Source organism: Taudactylus pleione, unplaced genomic scaffold (genome assembly GCF_031769625.1).
Source record: "Taudactylus pleione unplaced genomic scaffold, aTauple2 ptg000763l, whole genome shotgun sequence".
Taxonomy (NCBI): domain Eukaryota; kingdom Metazoa; phylum Chordata; class Amphibia; order Anura; family Myobatrachidae; genus Taudactylus; species Taudactylus pleione.
The window spans coordinates 1,351,279-1,374,534 of NW_028285165.1; the positions used below are offsets into that span (position 1 = coordinate 1,351,279).

General features: G+C 41.5%; 1 pseudogene; it reads left to right on the top strand.

Annotated features, from left to right (window-relative positions):
* The window catches only part of LOC148476862 (putative methyltransferase DDB_G0268948), an 86,164-nt pseudogene extending 63,498 nt beyond the window's left edge, over positions 1-22,666 (top strand).
* The last annotated feature ends 590 nt before the right edge of the window (positions 22,667-23,256 follow it).

The window sequence follows — 23,256 nt, forward strand, 5'->3', positions numbered from 1 at the left end:
TGATTATTTTCTTTAGCATTTTTGCATTTTTTTTCTATCATATTTTTTTTTTTAGTTGAGGTAATTTTTTTAGGTCGATTTTTGGGTCGATTTAAACTTGCAAATATTTTATTCTATTTTCATCTTAATACGTGTTTCCTTTATTTTTTTTAGTTTTTTTTTTTTCGTTTCGTGTTGTGGATCGCGTTTATTTTGTTGTGATCGTCTTTGTGTGGTAAGTGTTTTTTGTCATACATTAGACCCTGTTATTTTTATTAATTTTTCATGTTTATTTAAGGGGTCACACTATGCAGATAGGTGTACGTAAAATTTGTGATTTTTTTGCAAATGTTTTTTTTGCCATAATGCGAAATGTATTGCGTATATTTTGCTCATCTCCTGTCTGTGGCTTTAGCGTACCATTTAGCGTTATTTTGTAACCTCAATTGCGTATATTTTGCTCATCTCCTGTCTGTGGCTTTAGCATACATTTTAATTTTCTTGTAAAATCCTAGAATAACAACATCATCTGTGTAGTGCATGCATTCTTTATATTTTAGCCTTAGCCTGTCTTTATTTTGTGTAAATTTTACATTATCAGCCCAAATCATCCTAGACACTCTTTCATTAGTAGAAAGTGATCTTGAAAGGCAAATTAACAATCCAAAAGCAATACCACCACTTACGCAGTTACTGTCGGTGTTACATATTTGCGCCTCAGGATCCTTCCAGACCACAGTTGGCATCGTTGCTGGCATTTCCCAATCCTCCTTTTCAAGGATACTGAGGGGTGTAATGGATGCACTCTTTAAGCACCTCCATCATTTTATTAATATGCCATTGGATATGGGGTCCCTTAATGTGGTTAAGCAGAAATTTTTCGAAATTGCAGGCTTCCCACACATCATAGGGGTTGTGGACGGCACTCACATACCACTTCAGCCTCCAGCAGCGCAGGAGGCAATATTTAGGAACCAAAAACATTTCCATTCAATGAATGTAATGGTGGTATGTGATGCCTCCCTCCAGATCCTGTCCCTGAATGTCAAATTTCCAGGAAGTGCACATGATTCCTTTGTCATCCGGCAATCAGGGCTTTGGCACAAATTAAACAACCTACAAGCTGGTGATGCATGGCTTCTGGGTAAGTGGTACCCTTAATTTTTAAAATAAACACTGTTGACTTAGAAATGGTACTGAATGTTTTTTTATTTTCACAGAAGACAGTGGTTACTCTTGCACACCCTGGCTGCTCACTCCTTATTTGGTTCCTACACCAGGGCCACAAAGTCAATATAATACCACACTTACTGAGCACTGCATTGGCCTTTTAAAAGGCCGATTTCGATGCCTCCACCGCTCTGGTGGCGACCTCATGTATTTGCTGGCTATGGTTTCCAAAATTGTGGTCCTGTGTGGGATATTTCACAACATCGCCATAAGGAGTGGTGTCCCAATGCAGCCAGAGAATGCCTTGCCTGAGGATGGCCCCCCCGAGGTTGGTCGGAGGTGTCAGGGGGGGCCATACATGATGAGTTAGTTACACGCTTTTTCAGGTATTTGATTTTCCATTATTTTTCATTTGTTGTTATTGGGAATAAGGAAAATTATGTGTGTTAACTATCCTATGTTTTGATTTGTAACCTTTTTTTTTTTTTGGCAAAATCCAAACAACAACCTGCTTACTTCCTGAAATTGATCGCCTGTGACAATAATGACTCACAAATGACCTTTACACCTGGACATATGTGTTTCTTACCTGATTTTGGACAACATGTTGACATGCACCATCTTCAACCAGTTCTTGATTTTGTTTTGCAAAATTTTGTGTGTATATTTTTTGGTTTGTGAGCTAATGTGTATTAAACAATTTTGTTTTAACATTTAATTTTGTTTGACATGAAAAAAACCACAAAAGCCTTGCACAAATGGACAGTACCTTTGAAATTCATTTCCGAGTGCTTTTTTTGAGGGGGTTTGGTATTTTTGTATTTTTAAACTAAAAATTAACATAGTTTGCCCAACCGTTTTTCCTCTTTATTTTCATATTTTGGGAGTTGCATTTATACATTTTTAAAAATTAAATAACTACATAAGGGTATTCTAGCAAAACATTATGGAGTTAATGTCAATTTACCCAATTTTTTGACTGACAAAATATGTCTACAATTTCTGGTAAACCACTCATTTTTAAAAAAAAAATTTTTAATAAAAATTTTTTAGTCTGGAACATTGTTTGCATTTTCATATGCAAATTCAAAAACCCAAAAAAACCCAAACACATTGATTGACCTTGTGAGCTAATGTTTGAGTCAATAAATAAGATTTTTGGAAAATAACAATTTTTATTAAAAAAACGAAAAAGAAAAACATATTAATGCCGCAAAAAAGAAATTAAATGGTCCATTGACACAAGTAGCTGCACCAAATGGCCCCTGATGGCTAAAATATGGCCCAAAATGTGATGCTCCCGCCTCCTTGGGTCTGTTGAAAGAAAAATCTGTGTTTTAATAAAAAATTTAAATAAAATACCAAAAAAAAAAACAGTATGATTTTCAATGAAAATTAGTTAACATACCATGCTAAAGTTTGAACACAAATATAGTGGTTACATGAACTTGCCTAAATTACCAATTGGCACTAAAAAACAACTTACAACAACATGAACATGAGAATAGTGTGTTGAAAAATCACTTTGGCATCTGAAATAATCCTTACACAATTTGAATTTGTGTTTAGACCAAAAATGTAAAAAGCACAATGAAACTTGTATTTGGCTCTGGCATATGTGGATTTTTAATAAATTATTTTGTTATGAAAAATGCAGACAATCGGCAAAATTTAATAATTCCAAAAAAACAACTCATAAAAAAATTAATACATTTTAATGTTAAAATTTGAGTCGCAAATTTTAAATAATTAGCACCCAACAAAAAAAAACAAAGGATGATTTAACCAAAAAAAAAAAATGGACTGGCCTTAGATTGTATTCAGGGATACCACAGTGTATGCATATACGGCACCTTTTCACAGATTAATTGCACACATGAAAAACAAAATTCCTGCAGCTTCAGGGCCAGGTTGGCCAAGATCCTCATCCTCAGATGAAGTGGGCCAGTGGACATCTGAATAATGTGGGCTAATTTCCAGGGGGGATAAAGGGGAGGGAGTATAAACAAGAGTGGGTGCATCAGGGGAGGGTGTGGGAATGTGGATGGGTAGGACAGGGGAGGTAGAGGTTATTTGGATTTGGGGAGCAGGAGAGGGAGGGGAATTAGGGATGTCCATGTCAGGGGAGGGTGGAGAAATTTGGGAGGAGTGGGCAGGGGAGGAGATGGTGGGAGTTGCGGAGAGGGGTCGTGCAGGCCTCCGACTCCGTCTCTGGATCCGCTCCTCACCTAAATGATGTATAGTTTGGAATATTAGCAATTATGTATTCAAAAAAAAACAATTAAAATGCAAAACATTAACCCAAAAGAAAAAAAAAAAAAAAAACACATTAACAAGGTCTCATTTAGGCAAAAAAAACCGCATACTGCACACATGCATACACATTAATGCAAATTTACATTAGCAAAGACAAAAATTAAAACAAGATTGTCATAGATATATAAACATTTAAATATCCACTTACGCCGACGGATCCTCATCCGAAGATGCGCAAGCAGGTGTGGGGACCGGCGCCGTAAATTTGACCACCGGCGCTCCAATTGTCCGATGGTCCTACGATATCCCATTGTCCGCAGCCAGCACTGCACCTCCGCGTACGCCCGGTGCTTGACCATGTTGGTGATGGGGGCGGCGATCCATAACACCTGTGAGCACCAGCAGCTCACGCCGTGTAAAGCACTGGCTCTCATGATTGCAATGTTTTTTTTTTAAGACAAATCAGTTTTATTACAGGGACCCTTAAATTTTGATTGGCTAATGTACTTTCATAAATAACATGAACAATTCTATTGGTTAATGTGTGAGTCATGTGAACAACCCATAAAAATATAGTATGACTTAGGATTGGCTTGCTGCATTTTGATGCATTAGCAACAATCCGGAAAAAAATTTAAAAAAATATTCAATATTATAAACCTAAATAAAACCACAAAAAAAATGCACAAACAGCATTTGGATTTAAAATAAACAAATTTGCCGTTAAAAGCGGACTGAAACTACAGACCAAAATGAACACAAAACAAACAATAAAGTTTATTGACATTCAAAATAGAAACAAGATTGAAAACATTCAACCAACAATTAAGTAAATTAAGATAATGATTGGCACCAATCGATTCACGGATGTTTGCCGAACGAGAAACAAGGCAATCGACAAATGACAGGCCTACTTCCGGTAGTACCTGTGCGAGCAAACACTTCAACAAAAAACGAGTAGTGCGCTCGCTATTTCGGACGCTCGTTAGCTAGAGGAGGGGTTGGGGAAATATGGGGCGGAAGACTCGCTACGAGCGACCACACGTGCGAGCTCTTGGTTTGACATTTGGACGGTCGTACCTACTGCGGGCGAACGGCTGATTGCGTCCGGCTCTGAATCAGGCCCTGAATCAGGCTCTTAGTATCCAACTTACAACAAAACAGCAATTTTAGTACAGCACTGACAATCACAAGCAATGTTCTATCTCTCTGCAGACCTCAAACTGCTCCCCAGGCAGTGAGAATAATAAATTGAAATATACTGATGTGTCCGCTTGCATCTTTGCTGCGTACATGTCAAATCACGCCACGCATTGGTGTGAGGCATGCGCCCGCGAGCGGATACATGAACTGTGTTCACACCCGCGAGTCCATAGAATTGCATGATGCGATCGCAGTGCGTGTCATAGTGTACCGTAACATATGCTGCTGCGGGTAATCACATGGTGCTATGCATGCACACATTTGTAGTGCGGTCGGCAAGGATGTAACAGGACACATCTGTACCAAGTGCCTGAGAAAACAAAAGGATGAATACACACTTACAGCAGTAAATAAAAAGTGTAAGAAACCACGTTCAAAGAACGACTCTTGACCCCATTTTCACAGTCAGGTGGCTTATTTTGTTTCTTCAAAATGTTATCACATCACACTTTGAGACAGATGGCTTCCTAACATTATTTATACACACCAGTGCTACTCTATCATCTGGCTGCTAATCAGCATCAGAAGCCTCGCCCACTGGACCCCACAATCCTTTATACTTTCACACACACTAAATCAGTCACACCCAGGTAGTGCAGCTGTGTGTGAAACCTTTCCTGTAGTAATCGGCAGGATTCTTAACCTTATCTGCCCCTTTTCCTGGGGAAGGAGTTCTGTACTGAACATCAGAATGTGGCAAAGTACCCTGTTTGCCACATACACTTCCCATTGGTTTTACCATACTTGGCAAAGTAGACACTTTACCTAGAAAAGATTTTGCTATTCCCAGTTCCCCCTCTCTTAGCTTTGCCAACTTTGGCAAATCAGCTACCCTGGGAAGCACAAAAGTCCATGATAGGACATTTTCATTATTATGGAGAGCCCCAGCTCTATGTTCCACTGCAAAGCTGAAAGGCTACAATGCCAGGAATCAACATGTGACTCTGGCATTTACCTCCTTATTCATATGCATCCACTGTAGATGGGCATGGTCAGTGACCAGAGTGAACTCCCTACCAAGCAAGTAGTGCCGGAGGGCCTCCACTGGCCACTTAATGGCCAGGCATTCATGCTACACTCTCTCCTCCTCCTTCACCCTCTTTGACAACACTAACACCAGACCTGTCCTGGAGGCATGTTTGCAAAAGAAACCTTCTACTGAAATTAGGTGCTTGCATCACTGTTGCCATACATAAGGCTTCTTTCAGATCCCTCCATGTGGCCTCAGAGGATATGGTTTGTTCTCTTTTAGGAAGTCTGTAAATGGAGCGGCCCAAGTACTGTAGCAAAGTTTTGAATAAATCTCCGGTAGTAACCGACTAAACCCAGAAAAGTCCATAGCTGAGTCTGATGGATTTTATTCGAACTCTTGGTTAACTTCATCAGGTTGGCCAGCTGAGCACTTGTTGCGGCCCCTGGCCTAAATCACCAATCCAATCACTAAACCGCTGAGGCTCCCCAGGCCCGTTCACTTCTATTTGCATCAGGATTGTGGTCTTTAGCTGCTGATAATTCACTGCCTGTGCTTAGAGCATATCCGCATAGGCCTGCTGTGCTTCGCCCGTCAAATAAGGAGGAAATTATGCCGCTCACTTCTCGATTGACCATTTCAGCTGAGTTGCTGTCCTTTAATAGGCCACAGCATCATCTGCGGTTGTAATTATTTGCATCTTGGCTGGCCCGTGTTAACCTAATTGGACCTGACTGATGTCTGTCCACAAAAACTTGTTGCTATCCACCAGGGCCTCAGCAACAGCTAGCATCTGCAGCCACATTAGTTAAGGCATGGAGGATTTCCTTCATCTTGCTATCTGAACTGACTGAATAGAAAAATGTGGCCTTCCGTAACATCAACCAAAGGCCAATGGTTCTGACACTCATATAATTTTAGTTGCCAGTAGCTGTTGCATAGTACAGATGGGCCCAGCTAGTTTGTTGCTCCATACGCCATGCATCTCGCACCACACACTACACCTTGAGTCGTGCCATACAGAATGTTTCGTAATGGAACATAGCTTAGCAATGGAAAAAAGTCACAATGTGTAATACAACTTTTTGTCCACCAGGTGTTCCTAAACTACATAACTGCATGCATCAGATTTCCAATGCATTTTCTGTATCACCGCCCGATGATTGACTGACAGAAGTAGTGACTCGGTACACTATAGTACAGCATTTTCCTCATGGAATCAGAGCTGTACAAGAATGTCTAATAAAGTTTTAAAACATTACATTAAGTGTGTACTTTTTTATAAAAATATTTCACACGCACGCACAGCTCTGTATTACACACTGACTGTGCATTTGAAGCTGCACCCGGCACTGCCGGCGCTGTCCCAGACTATGTGATTTCATGACTTTAGGAACTAGTAGTGGGCTCTGTTTGAAAGAGGGGTCTCTATATGACAAACTGACACACTTTTGTCAATGTCGGCACTGCCGGCGCTGTCTCAGACTTAAACACTATAATGATTTTTTGACTTTAGAAACTAGCAATGAGCTGTTTGAAAGTGGGGTTTTAATCCACACACTTGCGGCACTATCGGCCATGTCAGTGCTGTGGTGGCTGCCAACTCTGGGGTTTGCAAAGGGATTGGGGCATGCCCAGTGGAGCCGCTCCATACACCAGTTGTGCTATGCTGTGGCATATGGAGGCTCATAGTACACATTGCCTGCTGTAATTCGCAGATGTCACATCACATACACAACAGGTGCAGCTCTTGATATGGCTGGCGTGTGGCTAGAGGTTAAGTGATCGCCTTGCTACCGTGCTTGTCCTGGTGGTTCGAGACCTGGAAAAGATTTTTTTTCTTTAATCCTCAGTACAGGATTAAAAAGAAATCACTTGGTGGTGTGTGAGTTCTATCATTTATACAGATATATGTGTTGACCAAAAAGACACACTCCCAGCATTGCATAAAGACTGAGCTATTGAAGTTCATTATTGTAATCCAACCCTTACTGAACTCAATACATTATCCACAACTTCCTGCCACCTGGCATCTCTATGCTACTTTATGCCACTATACTGTTGTTGCCCTATGCTTTGGTGTATGGGAGGCTTATACTACTGCGCATGCCCAGTTCATCAGGAGTCACACACAGTGCATCCCAGACTTAGACACTATAGTAATTTCAGGACTTTAGAAACTAGTAGAGGGCTGTTTGAAATAGGGGTCTTTGTATTACAAACTGACTGTGCATTTTAATCTGCACACTTGCGGCACTGTCGGCACGTCGGCACTGTGGTTTGTTCTTTTTTAGGAAGTCTGTCAATGGAGCAGCCCAAGTACTGTAGTAAAGTTTTGAATAAATCTCCGGTAGTAACCAACTAAACCCAGAAAAGTCCATAGCTAAGTCTGATGATGGATTTTATTCAGACTCTTGGTTAACTTCATCAGGTTGTCCAGCTGAGCACTTGTTGCGGCCCCTGGCCTAAATCACCAATCACTAAACCTGCTGAGGCTCCCCGGGCCCTGTCACTTCTATTCGCATCAGAATTGTGGTCTTTAGCTGCTGATAATTCACTGCCTGTGCTTAGGGCATATCTGCATAGGCCTGCTGTGCTTTGCCCTTCAAATAAGGAGGCAATTGTGCCACCCACTTCTCGATTGACCATTTCAGCTGAGTTGCTGTCTTTTCATAGTCCTCAGCATCGTCTGCGGTTGTCATTATTTGCATCTTGGCTGGCCCTTGTTCACCTAATTGGACCTGACTTATGTCTGTCCACAACAATTTGTTGCTCTCCACCAGAGCCTCAGCAACAGTTAGCATCTGTGCCTACTGAGCCTGTTGCAAAGCAGCCACATTAGTTAAGGCACAGAGGATTTCCTTCATCTTGCTATCTGAACTGCCTGGGGTCGGGAGTCACACACAGTGCATCCCAGTCTTAAACACTATAGTGATGTCATGACTTAAGAAACTAGTAGAGGACTGTTTGAAAGAGGGGCCTCTGTATTACAAACTGACTGTGCGTTTTAATCCACCCACTTGCGGCACTGTCAGGACATCGGCGCTGTGGTGGCTGCCAGCTCTGGGGGTTGCAATGGGATTTCTGGAGCATGCCCAGTGGAGCCACTCTCTACACCAGTCGTGCTATGCTGTGGTGTACGGGAGGGTTATAGTACTGTGCATGCCCAGATGATCTGGAGTCACACACAGTGCATCCCAGACTTAGAAACTATAGTGATGTCATGACTTTAGAAACTAGTAGAGGGCTGTTTGAAAGAGGGGTCTCTGTATTATAAACTGACTGTGCGTTTGAAGCTGCACAAGTGCGTCAATGTCGGCACTGTCAGCGCTGTCCCAGACTTCAACACACTTGCTCCTGACGAAGGTGTGGGTATTACCACACGGAAACGCGTTGAGCTTGCCACCAACATCATGCTTTGATATCTTTTGCTGAATCTACTCTGGGAGGACTCTAAATCAGTGTGGACATTCTAACAGGATCCGGACCAGCACCTATTTCTTTCTGAGACACCACTGGAATCACCTTCCATAGGAGGATATTACTGCGAGGACATCTTGCTAACCAGGATTGGTAACGTCTCTTTTAACACTGGATTATTTTCCGGAATCTACAGACTGACATTTATTATCCACATCAGTGCCTCCAGTATGAGTAAGATATCAGAGTCAATTGACTGAGATTTATACCTAATTGTGATATCATATCTGTGCAGCCATATGACTACTCCGATGTTAGGAGCGGTTTATTAATATTGTGTTTTATATGTGATGGAATAGATGTTTTTTTAACCAAGCCAGTTACTTATACATTTGTTATAGACTAGTATATATTCAGGGTAATTTCCTGAACCCCACTTATCACAACATCTTTTACGCTAGCGCTGTATACATTTTTTATTTCAACACAATAGTTATTTCATGACTTTAGAAACTAGTAGAGGGCTGTTTGAAAGATGAGTCTCTTCCTGGGGAGGAACAATATCAAACAACTAAAAAAAAATTCCTCTTCAATTGTGTTTATACAGCCTACACATAGGAAAAAGCTTTTGTTTTCATTTATACCACTTTGGGCCGTATTCAATTTGAGGCGTTAAGTCCGGATTCGCGGTAATTTACCGTCGATATCGTCATTATCGCCTGTTTTAGTTTTACCCCGTATTCAATTTAAAAGACTTTCCGCCTAAGCGTTAAGTCAATGCAATGTAATAGGCAGTAAAGTATCACCTATGAATGGCAGGCGTTAAAAAGTGCGGAATTGGGGTTTTGGGGTGCAACATTTTGGGAACCCCCGTGCAGCCTTCAGACAGTCCCCCAAAAATAATCTGTCAGCAAAATTTAAAAAAATTAAGGACACCCCAAAAATTTACTTTGAAAAAGGGGGCGAAAAAATAAAAGGTGGGGTACAAACTTAAAAAATAGCGAACTTGACTCTGGGGGGTCCCCAAGTATGCCCCAAGTGTTTTTTTGATTGCAGGTGTTTGTGGCAGTTGGGTTTTTCACAATGTTTTTAAGTCACTTTAGCAACTTTAAAATATGCTGAACCCCATTTTCAAGTACCCCAAATTTGATGGCCATAGTTGTTTTGCCCTAAAACTTCTAAATGCTCTTCAGCATCACCTTATTCAAAGCCGCATTTATGCACCTGCCGCGGCTATTAGAAACCCAGACTTCCTTCAGTAGTTAAAAATGGGGGTACCTATAGTGATCCCCCATGTCTACACAACTTTAGGGGGGTCCCTAGAATATTTCCCAAAAATTCCCGTTTTGTTTAACCTGTAAAAAAAGTAGTAAAAATGTACAAAAAAAAGGACATAAGGTCCCCCCCCAAAAGCCAAACCAGCCCCAGGCTTGCCAGCCAGTGGTGGTTTCTAAAAATATGGGGAACAAAAAGTGTAGGGTTCCACCGTATTTTAGAAACCAACACAAGGCTGCAGGGACCAGTTCTGGTTTTAAATATAGGGGTAAAAAAAAACGTGGGGATCCCCCTATATTTAAGACCAGCACCAGACCCAACCGACCGGGGTGTAATGCCACAGTCCGGAGAACCAATCACCGGGGCTCCAGGTCCAAAGCATTAGTACCCAAAATCGGTCAGCACAAGCCGGTGATCTCGGGGGAGTCGGGGACCCCCCAAAGAAGGGTCCCCCCCTCCCGAGCACCTCAGGCTTACGCTGAGGCTCTTCCCCATACCCCTGGCTTGGTGGGTATGGAGGTAATGGGGGCCAAATAATGTAAAACTATTGTGTTTTACAGTGGATCTACAAGTACCAGCATACCTGCCATTTTGCACTTGTGGAACAACAAGTGCCAGCATACTTGCGGCACCTGTAACTTCACTGTAAAATAAATCAGTTTATTTGCACCTGTGGAAAAGTTATGTAAAGTGCAAATGTTTATACTGTGTCCTTTAAGATAAATAATTGTTTACACAGTGTGAATATTTGCAAGAAAAAAGCAATTGTTTGTAAGTTCATTGCAGTACAAAAACAACTACTTGTGAATTTGTAGCAGCAGTTAAAGGGTTATTGAATACAATTGTTATTTTCTGGCTGAAATCACCGAATGTGTTTCTCGTTAAACCCAGGTGTGTTACTGTTGAAGACAGAAAGAAAAACAAGTGTTTGACTCTGCCTTTTCAAGGTGGAGTGTGGAACATTCCTTTATCAAAAACAATTAAAGGGAATGTTGCTATGATACATGCTGGTAATTGTGGTTCTACAGCTGCAGTGCCAATTTAAGTGTTTTTCTGTATTGAAAAAACTTTTGAAAACACAAAGGCCCGTAATCAATTTAATGCCGACTTCACCTTTTTTCCAGGCATTAAAGTATCGTGCACTGATTTTTACGGCCCGGTTAACCTCACTCACCAAACCAGTAAAGCTGGCCACACACTACACCGACTTTCATCCAACCAGCCAACTAGTTGATTGGTTGGAATGAAAATCTGGTAATGTATGGGCGTAAATGATGATCAGCAATTTGCTCCTAAATGCCAGAAAACAGATGAAAATGGTCGTCAGAGAAGTTTGTTAAATGTTTGATCAAAACAATTTGTTCAAACAACAGTTTTAGTCCATTTTCCGGCATTTGGGAGATAATTGCTGATTGTCATTTGCTTTCATCCTTTACAAGATTTTCATTCCAACCAATCAACTAGTTGGATGGTTGGATGTAAGTTGGTCTAGTGTGTGGCCAGCTTAAGGCAGTATCTGGTCTCTGCCATGCGGGATGTGGTTGGCAGAAGTATCCAACAAATGACACCACTTTGCAAGAAACTGCTTACAAAGAATGAATCTTGACACCATTATCACAGTCAAGTGGCTTCTTTTACTTCTTCCAAATGTTATCACATCACATTTAGACATATCAGATGCTTTCCTAAGACTAGCTATACACACTAGCCCTGCTCTATCATCCCGCTGCTAATCAGCGTCGGAAGCCCCACCTACTGGATCCCACAGTTATTTGTACCTTCACACAGACCAAGTCAGTCACACGCAGGTAGTGCAGTTGTGTGTGAAAACTTTCCTGTAGTAATCAGCAGGATTCTTAACCCTAAAAACAAAAATACAGGAACACCAGCGCTAAGATAAAAAATTAAACAATTAAATTGCATTTATTCATAAAAAAGAAATATGCACAATATACGTACCACTTATAGTACTTAAAAATGATAACACCCTTATTAGCATAAAAAATCCATTAAGATATATAAGTAATTAAACATGTCTCTGTAAAAACAGGACCTAGGACTCCCTCCACTTTATCCAAGAATGGAGTATGTTTAAGCAGCAAGAGATTGTTAAATGTTGGGCAAATTGATTCCAACACAGTCCTTAGCATCCAAGGAGCAAAAAAATAAGCTGTATATATTCTACCTGTAAAGTCTCCAATGCTGCAATCAATCACAGGGAGGATATAAAAGTCCAAATCATAGTCCAGTTGATCCCAGGGTTCCAGAGAGATCACCTCAGTGCATTTCACTTGGTAAAGGGGCACCCAGCTTCTTCAGGAGTATGTTTGTTTGGGTGGCTGAAGGTAGCCTAAATACCCTTAGGTAATTAGTCAATTAATTACAGTTGTGGTAAATTACAAAGACAAGAATAAAAACCATCGAAATCACTTAAGATTCATATATAGAAACATATATATCAATATAAAGGCAACCTTACCAACATGAGAGAAAAAAAAGGGCATAAAATTGATAAAATCAAGAAGGATCCATATCGCCCGGTGATCTGTACTGCGGTCATGTGATTTATTTATGTCACATGACCAAAGAAACATCCCTAATACTGTAGGTCTCATAAATATGAAAATGAATAGCCAGACTACGGAACCCTGGTTCTCAGTGCAATGGTCACATGAGGACGCAGGATTTTTAACCCTATCTGCCCCTATTCCTGGGTAATGAGCAACAATGGAACTTGGAATGAAAAAGCTGAAGCTGCGATATTGTAGCACTTCATATACAGAGTCAGAGACTCATTTGAACACAGATATACAAGTGTCACATATCAAATTGATCAGCACAGTTTACTTGTGTGTCCTAGTCACATCATCAAAAAAGATGCCCGACGCTAGAAGAGTCTCAAGGGACCTGGAGAGGGGTTTTTTAATGTGACCACAGGAAAGATGTATAAGGACACATCTGTAGTTGGTGTACCGTGGCTGGAATATGAGGCAGGGCTCTATGATTTCCTTGGAGTCCGCCGGCTATGTGGTCTCCTATTGCAAAGGTGCAGGTAGGCTGGAGGTAGACTCAATGCCTGAGCATCAGATCCCTGTCAGACTCAAATGGTCTTTTTAAACATAGTGGCCCAGCTAACAGAGGCACTCACAGACCAAGCTGTTTCAACAGGGAAAGAGGCATGGAAGTCAAATGTCCAACAGGATACTGTACAGCAAAACTCCAGGAGTAGGTGTTAGGTAGTGGACAGCAGCAATGTATTTCAGTCACTACTGTGGGCTTTTTTCAAGCTGACTGAACCTCCTTTTATCAGCCTCTCACAGGTGGTCTGGCAATCACAGTTGCTAATTAGTTAAATGTCTACAAGACAGATGCTATGAACCTGGGGCATATATCTTTTCCCTTGACAACTTCCCCATTGTTTCTGTCACAATATATATATATATACAGTATATAGTTCCACTTGAAACCAGCAGCACACACTTTAAATATAAAGACATGGAGTGCAAGGCACATAAGTAGTTGTTAATACGTAAAAGAACAGCCAGCACTTCCTTTGTAGCAAAAGTCAAAAAGACCTTCATCATGAGCATAACATCTATTGCCCAAACCAGAAGCTAAATACCTGCACACCAATCAGCGCAAATAGATTCACTTGTAGCAGAGCAACAAACTCGACGACAGCGGGTGTAAATGACAATACCCGAAGTACTCATTCCACATAGTCTTCCTGGTGACTGTAAACAAACACCCGGACATACTCAGGTTGACCATGACAATGATACACATATTACAAAAAATGGAGCCAGTCATGAAAGGTAATACACAGAGTGCCAGTCAACAAAATGTAATCTCAACAGCTCAAAGCAACAGTTACATGTACACCACTAACTCTAACCAACAAAAGGCATCCCAATTACTGACCACATATAGGAAAAAATTACAGTGTGACCAGCAGCACTATATAATTAACTGTCCAGGAGGTCTGTGTTATCGGCATGCAGGTAATATCTAACAAACAAAACATACAAATACCAACAATTAAATGGACTAAAACAAAGAAGCATGTAATAAACACAGGAAAGAATATAAATAACATCAATAGTACATCATAATCGATTACAAACCCATTAAAGACCACCATCAGATACACAATGGAGATTTACATTGGTCAATAAGTTACAACAAGCAACTAAATGACAAAGCCTCATTACGGCCATCAGGTGCTACTGTATTCAACCAGTTAATCCAATAATTCTCCCTCTGAAGTAACAATTTGTTGTGATCCCCTCCTCTCCTGAGGGGTGGAACATGGTCAATGGGAAAAAATAAAACTCCCTTAAAGTGTGTTTACACAAAACAAAGTGCATAGCAACAGGTGATGTGTTGGAGTCCACAAACTGCATTGCTTTCTTGATGGATGAGCAATGTAGCACAATTCACTCCTTTAATAATTTTACTGACATATAGGAGCTGACATGGACATATAATCAATTATATCACGTAACGACTGTCACAAGTCAAATGAGGTTTAATCTCATACTTGGTATTATTTTCTGGGTTTACAAAAATGAGTGTTCACGCAAAGAATTTTACAGTTCACGCATCTGTGACATTTAAAGCACCATTCTTGGAGCGCAACCAGGTACTGGTCTTCAGAGGTCCTATATCTGATTTGGCTATTACATTCTTAAGGTTGTTACTTCTCTTATAACAAAAGAGCGGTTTGTCCTTACAGATATGACCAATGGTTCATCAGATTGGATGATGTGCCAGTGTTTAAGAATGGCTTCTCGGATATGCTTGGATGCAACGGAACATGTAAACCATATGGTCCATGCCACTAGGCTAATTTTTGTTAGCCAAAGCTTGTGATGGTGTCATAGATAGACACTGAATGATAGTGTCCTCTATTTCTGATGCTGGAAGGCCCATTTCCATGAATTTATTGCCCATATCACGCAGACCTTCAGGAACTTCCATATGATCAGAGATAATACATACCACTCTTAATAGTTGTGACAGAGGCAGGCCAGTTAAAGAGGCATGGAGTGGAAACTCTCTGCCAAAAACAAGGTGTTTTTGTCTTTCTTTTTCCTATATAGTTGGGTGGAGAGTATTGTACTGGTTTTATGCACACAAGTTTCAAGATAGTTAATAGAGGTCTCACTAAAAGATAGTGTAAATCTGATGGTGGTGTCAAGTGTGTTAAGGTGGTCAATAAATTGTGTGAGGAGTCCAGCCCCTCCAGTCCATACCAGAAACAGGTCATATATGTAGCACACATAAAAGTGAACATACTGGGAAAAAGTGGAATTAGCCATTATATGCTTTTTCTCATACATATGCATGAATAAATTAGCATACGATGGAGCCATATTTGACCCAATCACAGTGCCCCTCAATTGTAAGAAAAATAATTCTCAAACAAAAAATTATTCTTATGTAAAACAATTTAAATCAATAAAAGCAATAACTCCACATTGGGTCCCTTATAACAAGGACTGGAGGGGATGAGACTCCGGACAGCAATCAGACCATCAATATAACTGATGCTTGTGTATAAGCTAGTAATGTCTATTGTTACTAGCTAACTAAAATTAGGTAGTGGTCCAAGATCTTTAATTACATGTAACTATGTTGCTTGGCGCTGCTGCTGAGATTACATTATGTTGCCTGGCACTCTGTGTATTACCTGTCATGACAATTTCTGTTTTTTTAGTAATATATGTATTGTTGTCAATGTCATGGTGCAACCCGAGCACGTGTGGGTGTTTACTGTCACCATGACAACTATGTGGAATGACTACTTCTGGTATTGTAATTTCCACCCCGCTGACAGCAACTTTATTGCTCTGCTACAGGTGAGAGTATTTGGGCTGATTGGCGTTCAGGTATTTAGCTTCTGGTGGGGCAGTAAATGTTATTTTCATGATGAAGCTGTTAGTGTAACACCGAAACCGCTGCTGTCGGATGCTGCTACGTTATTTGGCGACTTGTGACTCTACTATTGTGATGAGTATACAACATTGTTATATAGTCACCTGGCAGAAATGTATTACTCTAAATTGTCATGCTGAATAATGAGTCTCCCTGAATGCCTCGACTATTGGATATGCACTTTAATGGATGCACTGATATTCATGTATTTTTTTGGATGTATATTTCATGTACATATATATATATATATATATATTATAATGGCACAGTCATGACCTTATAGTGAGGCTGATTTGAAAAAAAATGGAATGCTCCCATAGAGAATTCCTGAGAAGGGGCATGATGTTTAAGGGTTGCATCTCAAAAACTATTGGAGGCAACGACCTAAAATTTGCCAGGGACAGGTATAACTGTCTCTTAGTGCCACATATCAGGGTAAAAAATAAAAATAGGATTTGGGAGTAATCTAAATTTCCTACTGTCAGTTTTTTCTCAATTAGGACAACTTTTCTGCAGTTCTCTATGGGGGATTTTTGGGAAGGCATAACTCAGGGTAGGAGGTGAACTTAGAATTGGGGTTTGTTTTGATAGGTAGCTATTGTTCCAGGGTATGTGCTTTTGGGGTTCAGGTAAATTAGAAAGTTTCAGTTTTTAAACTATTACCTCACAAATGTGCCATTATACAGATAGGGAGCTTCGACTTGACCCGTTGATGGTGTAGCAGTTAGCCAGGTGGGGTCCGGCAGCGGTGCGGGCATTGGTGGCAATGCGGGTGGCAATCCGGGTGGTGGTAGTGCCAGCATCAGCCGCAGCAGTGGTGCTGCTGAACATGGCAGAGGTATGGGTGTTGGCGGCAGGCCTGAATATGAAAGGATCCTGTCCCTGCCAGCCATTCTGCAGAGTTCAGCAGCGGTGCCCATTTAAAAAATGGTGCCTCAGCGCCATTTGTGAAATTCAAAGTTGGCCACAGCCAGCCAATCACAGCTCACAACATCATCGCCCTGCCCACTCGGCTGGCTTATATAAGCCAGTGCTATGCACTGGCATTGCAGTCCATTGGCGGGGAGTCAGCAGTAAAGAGCTGCTGAATAAATAAGATGCAGGAAGTCCTAGTGGGTGGCGGTCATGCAAAAGAGCTGACACAGGCTGCCGCCCACTAGGTGAAGATGCCTGAAGTCCTGGTGGGCTGCGGCTATGCAAAAGAATTGAGACAGGCTGCCGCCCACTAGGTGAAGAGGACACATAATCCCTTGGGAGGTGGCAGCCACACAAAAGAGCTAATTGGCTGCCACCCCCTAGGTGAAGATGTCGAAGCCCTGGTGGGTTGCCACCTGCCAGGCTATGACTCTGAAGCCCTGGCAGGTTGGTGCCCACCAGGCAAAGGCACCAAAGCCCTAGCAGGTTAGCTCCCACAAGGTGAAGATGATGAAGCCCTGTCAGGGTGGTGCCAGCCAGTCAAAGACGACAAAGTCCTGGGGTGGTGGCAGCTATGTAAAAACCTAAAGGCTGCTGTCCCCTAGGTGAAGGTGAAGCCAAATAAATTATTTTAAAAAAATGATTGTAGTGTGTTTATTTTAATATTAGTTTTACAAGAGTACTACAGGTACCAATGGACCCTTAATGTCCCACATGCTGGTACTTGTGGTTCTCCAAGTACTGCTGGGACCTTTAGTTTACCTGCAAAAGATGATATTCTTTCAAATGTACCACACTGCACAATCAAACCGGCATCCACCACCCAGGGGTTCCAGGGATAGCCCCAGGCTATCAGCCTAGGCCTGGGGTGCTCTTGAGAGAAGTACCCTTTTTGGGGGTCCCTAGATTCCCAGAGATCCCTGGCCTGTGGTGCTGACTAGCAGTCAGGGTTAATGTTTCGGCTGGGGGGACCCAGTGAAAGGGCTCCCCTTTCTGTGGCATTAGCCCCCTTCTAGAAAAAGTTTGGTGCTGATTATGTTAAATACAAGGGAACCCAACTAATTTTCTCCCCTGTATTTCCAGGACCAGGATCGGCTCAGTGCCCAGTGCTGGTTGTGCAAAATATTGGGGACCCCTATGTCATTTGTCCCATGTATTTTGGCAACCAGGACTGGTTCTGAATAGCCTGGTGTTGGTTGTGCTAAAAATGGGGGACACCTATATTGTTTGTCCCCTGTATTTTTACAATCAAGACAGGCAGTGAAAAGTCCAAGGATAGTTGTGCTTTGGGGGTATGTAATTTTTTTTATATTACACATATTCAACTTTTAACAGATGCATGGATGGATCTCAGTGATACGTCCATACATCTGTGTCTTATTGATTTGATTTTCTCAGGTGCATGTCCAGCATCTAGTGAGCCCCCCTGTGCACTAATGCCCCTGTGCACTGCCCCACACCTCTGCTGATGCTACTGCCCTGCATACCTGCAACTCACCTCTGCAGCTTTCTCTCCCTCTGCACCCCCAAAATACCTCCTGTCTGCTGTCCCATCCTCCACCCGTGCTAGTGTACCATTTTGTTCCCCTTCTCCATTGCAGGTAGCCCAGTTTGCTCCTCCAAACCATGATGGTTAATAAATTATAAAAAAGCTATGAAACTCCATAGACAAAAAAAACCTTACGGTTTCACATGTCCCAATAGGACTTTAGACTTGATCTGAAATTTCACAAAACCTACTGAATTTCTGCCACTCAAACTTAAAAAAGCAATGAATTTCCAATCATTAAGGCTAACACCTTAATGGACATGTTTCTTGCGCAATACAGATATGGTATGCCATCACACCCTGTGGTTAACTGCAGATTCAGCACTCTCACAGAGCGAAAGCGCTATCACTCACAAAATGGTGGAGCAGCTACTTCACAGAATTGTCTGCTCATTGAAATACACACATGCAGTCTATGCAACTGAGATCTGAGCAGAAGATAGAGCTGCACAGATGGGATAAGCGTGGAGTGGATGGGGGAAGAGACAGAGCGGTGTGGATGGGGGAAACAGAAAGTTGTGAAAAGGGGGGGAATATTAAGCAGCACAGATGGGAGGGATCCAAAGTAATGCAGATGGGTGGAAAACAGTGGTTAGGATGGGGGGAACATAGTGATGCAGGTGGGTGGAAAACAGTGCTGTGGATGCGGTGGAGACAGAGTGGCATGGACGCAGGAAGACAGAGCAGCGCAGATGGGTAAAGTCAGATTGGTACAGATGAGGGAATACAGACTAGCACAATGGGAGAACACATACAGTATCAGTAGGGATTGGGGAAGACAGATTGGTGTGGATGAGGGGAAGACAGAGTGGTGCAGGTGGGGGGAGAGAGAGTGGTGTGGTTGGGGGGACAGAGTGGTACAGATAGAGGAAGAAACAGTGGCACAGATGAGAGGAAGACAGAGTGGCATGGCTAGGGGGAAGGCAGTGGTGTAGATGGAAGGAAACAGAGTGGTATGAATGCAGGAAGACAGGATGGCAGATATGGGGAAAGACAGGTATGGATGAGGGGATAAAGAACTAGCACAGTTAGGAGACCACACAGCTGTAGGGATTGGGGAAGTTATAGCAGCATAGAAGTGAAGATAGTGTACATGCATAGACAGAGTATGATAGTTTTAGCAATTAGGGAGCTAAATGTGTATTCTGAATAAGATGGATGCATGGTGTGAGAAGGATGTTGGAACCCAGTGGGGTTGTTGTGGTGACTGAATGGGAAGATTGTGGGCACTGAGTGGGATGTGTGTGCCACATAACTGCTCAGTCATCACACAATTCTGTGAATTAGCAGCTCCATCATTTTGTAAATGACAGCAATCTCTCTTTGTGAGAGTGCTGAATCTGCAGTTAACCACAGGGTGTGATGTATTGCGCAAGGAACAGGGACACTAGGATTTCACTGGTTTAAATATACAACAGCAGTTGAACATCGATCCAGTCCAGGTGTTCTTTAAGGTCAGAGATGAACTGCAGCTAGGCTGTTTATTAGCACCTGTTAGCTAGCTTTAAAAATGTTGTTTGTGCACAGGGATGATGATCCTGATGGTGAAGTAGTCACCCAGGTTATTATCCCGGGGGTGACTAGTGTTAGGGATCCTTGACCTGTGAGTCCACTAAAGAACTGTGTTGCTGTTTGGGAGATTCTGTATACCAGCCTGTAACATCTTGCCTGTGAACACTGCACATTCCTGTATTCCTGCCTGTGGTGAGAAAATAAACATCTGTTGGATTTTACCCAGTCTATGTGATTCTTGTCACAGTATGCATGCACCCCTCCTTTAACTGTTCACGATGCAAGAGACGTTGTTGGGGTAGCTCACTCACGTGGAATATTTGTATTGGGTGCCCAGAAAAATAAAGAGAAAATCAGACACAGTACATCAAACATGTCTACTCCATGCAGATCTGATGATCTTGCTGCTTAGAATTGCCTCTCTTCATTTGTGCCACCAAGGCAGGGCAATCATGAGTGAAGGGACATCGGCACTGTTTTTATGCATACCTGAAATATAGATGCCATTAAATGTAAAGTATGATATTTAATTTCTGTTAGCTCTGAGGAAATACATGTCTTATGTTGTGTGGAGCTGCCACATTTTTTTAAAAAATATGTCTTCATTTGTGCCACCAAGGCAGGGCAATCATGAGTGAAGTGACATCAGCACTGTTTTTATGCATACCTGAAATATAGATGCCATTAAATGTAAAGTATGATATTTAATTTCTGTTAGCTCTGAGGAAATAAATGTCTTATGGTGTGTGGAGCTGCCACATTTTTTTAAAAAATATGTATTTGCAAAACTGTATTTCTCTAGGTTTTCCTACTATTTACTTTGCATGGAATGCCTGTCCTCTGCCCAACTCTTCTTCTTAACTTGTAAAATCTTGTCTCTGCAAATGCTATGATTTTGCTCCATACATCTATGGGCTTGGGACTGATTCAGAGCTCCCCTGTGGCTGTGCATTACCATAAATCTAATATGCTAATGCAGCAGAAGGTGATGCAGGTCATAGGGCGCAAACCCTGACCTGGTCATGCCTACAAAATGAGGGCAACATTTCCCCTTTTTGTAGATCTTCCCCAGTCATGACCCCTGGTGACTGTCAATCATGCTGTGAATTGGGGGAACTGTGTGTGATCTCGAAGAGAGACCTGCACATGTGCAGTACAGATCCTGTACATGCGCATGTCTCTCACAATTGGAGAAGCAAGCAAGCCATCTGGTTTGAGTACTACTCTGAACCTGGATTATTAGTAGTTGGTGCACTTGTGCAAATAGACATAGTGAGTCCAAAGCTAATTTTACACTGCACTTTGCACTTTATGTGCTTCAGAAATAAACTCCAAATACTAAACCTACATGACCTCTGCAGTGGCTAAACCTTTCTTGGGGGGTTTGCACAACTTTTCTAATATGCTAGCTAATATCTATTACCTACTGTAGTTCTGTTTTGAAACTCACACATGGCTGTATAGTTGAAATGATAACTTTTTAAACATGTTTTTTCTCTGTATGTACTATATTTCTTATCTGCAATATGTCCATTGAATAACCTATGTAACTTGAAGTGCTGACATTTCACAATGCCCAGTACTGTGGGCCTGATTCAGCAAGGATCACAACTGCGATTATGCACGCAATCGGCCAATTGTTGCATTCTGCACCTGTGTATGCATCGCAGTGCGAGTGGGCGAACCAGCCAATGCGATCAGGACTGCAATTGTAGTGACTACGCAGACCCATCACAGAGTGATTGACAGGAAGTACTGTTTGTGGGAGGTGATGGGTGGGTGCTTGGCGAAATACAGGTGTGCAAGTGAGTTTGAACGCCGTTGCATGGGGGTGCATAAATTATCCACTGTGATGCCATACACAGCTTGGCCTTTCACCGCGTGCAATGAGGTTAGCAATTTCTGAGTAATGTCTGACCTTGTGCAAGTGTGCGTGAGGCTCCGAATATACTCGATGTTACCGATGGTTTCGCAGTCTTGCTAAAAATTACAGATGTGTGCAAGGTAAGGTGGGCGTCCTTATGTTGTGCTGCGATGGCATAGCGATCACAATGGATTAGCATATCATTGCAGTGAGACTGTGTGCGTAACCGCAGCCGCAATCCTTGCTGAATGAGGCTACGTATCTCTTAATATTCAATATTTTATTGTTTTGAGACAATTTAATTGATCTATATACATATGGGGTTGACTTTATGCAATTCAAGGGATGAATTCATATCACAATTTGTATTAATTGGTGTGCAGATGAGGTGTGGCTAATTAGCGTTCATGCATGGTGAAAACTTGAATAGCATTTTCATTAGCCAATGAAAGTATCAAGAAGTATTACCTAGTTTTGAGTTTGTGGAGTTATGTGGTTCCATGTTGTACTTTAATCTCATTTCAGATTCCTTGAAATTATGGAAGAGTCATATAATGAAGCCAAAATCGAGGTGTGGTTGAGAAATGTTTTATTGCTGGCATCCAAACCAAACTGACAAGAAACAATGTTAGAAATATGTTGCTTTTGTTAGAACATATTCCTTGATAATTTACTAAACACTGTTACATTCTATGAATAGTTTCAATGAATAAAATTGAATAACCTATTGCAAATCTTTTTTTATCCCTCATAAATCCTCTAGTAAAACTAATTAATGAACCTATGTTTTCCATTATTGTTGTCATCTGTGTTACTAATACTGATAAATTATAGAAAACGAACAAGCTAAAACCACACACACAAGTGCCGTTATAAAGCCTAGATTAGACTGCAAGATTTTTCTCATTCAGTATTTTGAAGCTACTGCAAGCAAGAAATGAATGACACATCAGTATGCTTTGGCATTTAAAGCTTTATTGTACATCACCTGTTATATAATTAAGGCTAGACTGCCTTCAGTAGCTATGACCAAGGGGGCATTGCAGTCACATATGGTATATATTTAATCTAAAATGAGTGTAGTCTTCCTGTATTTTTATCATCATTTGAGGTGAGGGAGCATTATTATATCAGCTATTACGCTTCCTCCATTCAGCATCACCCATGCTTTCTGCCCATTTTCTTCATATTCTTCCTACATGATTT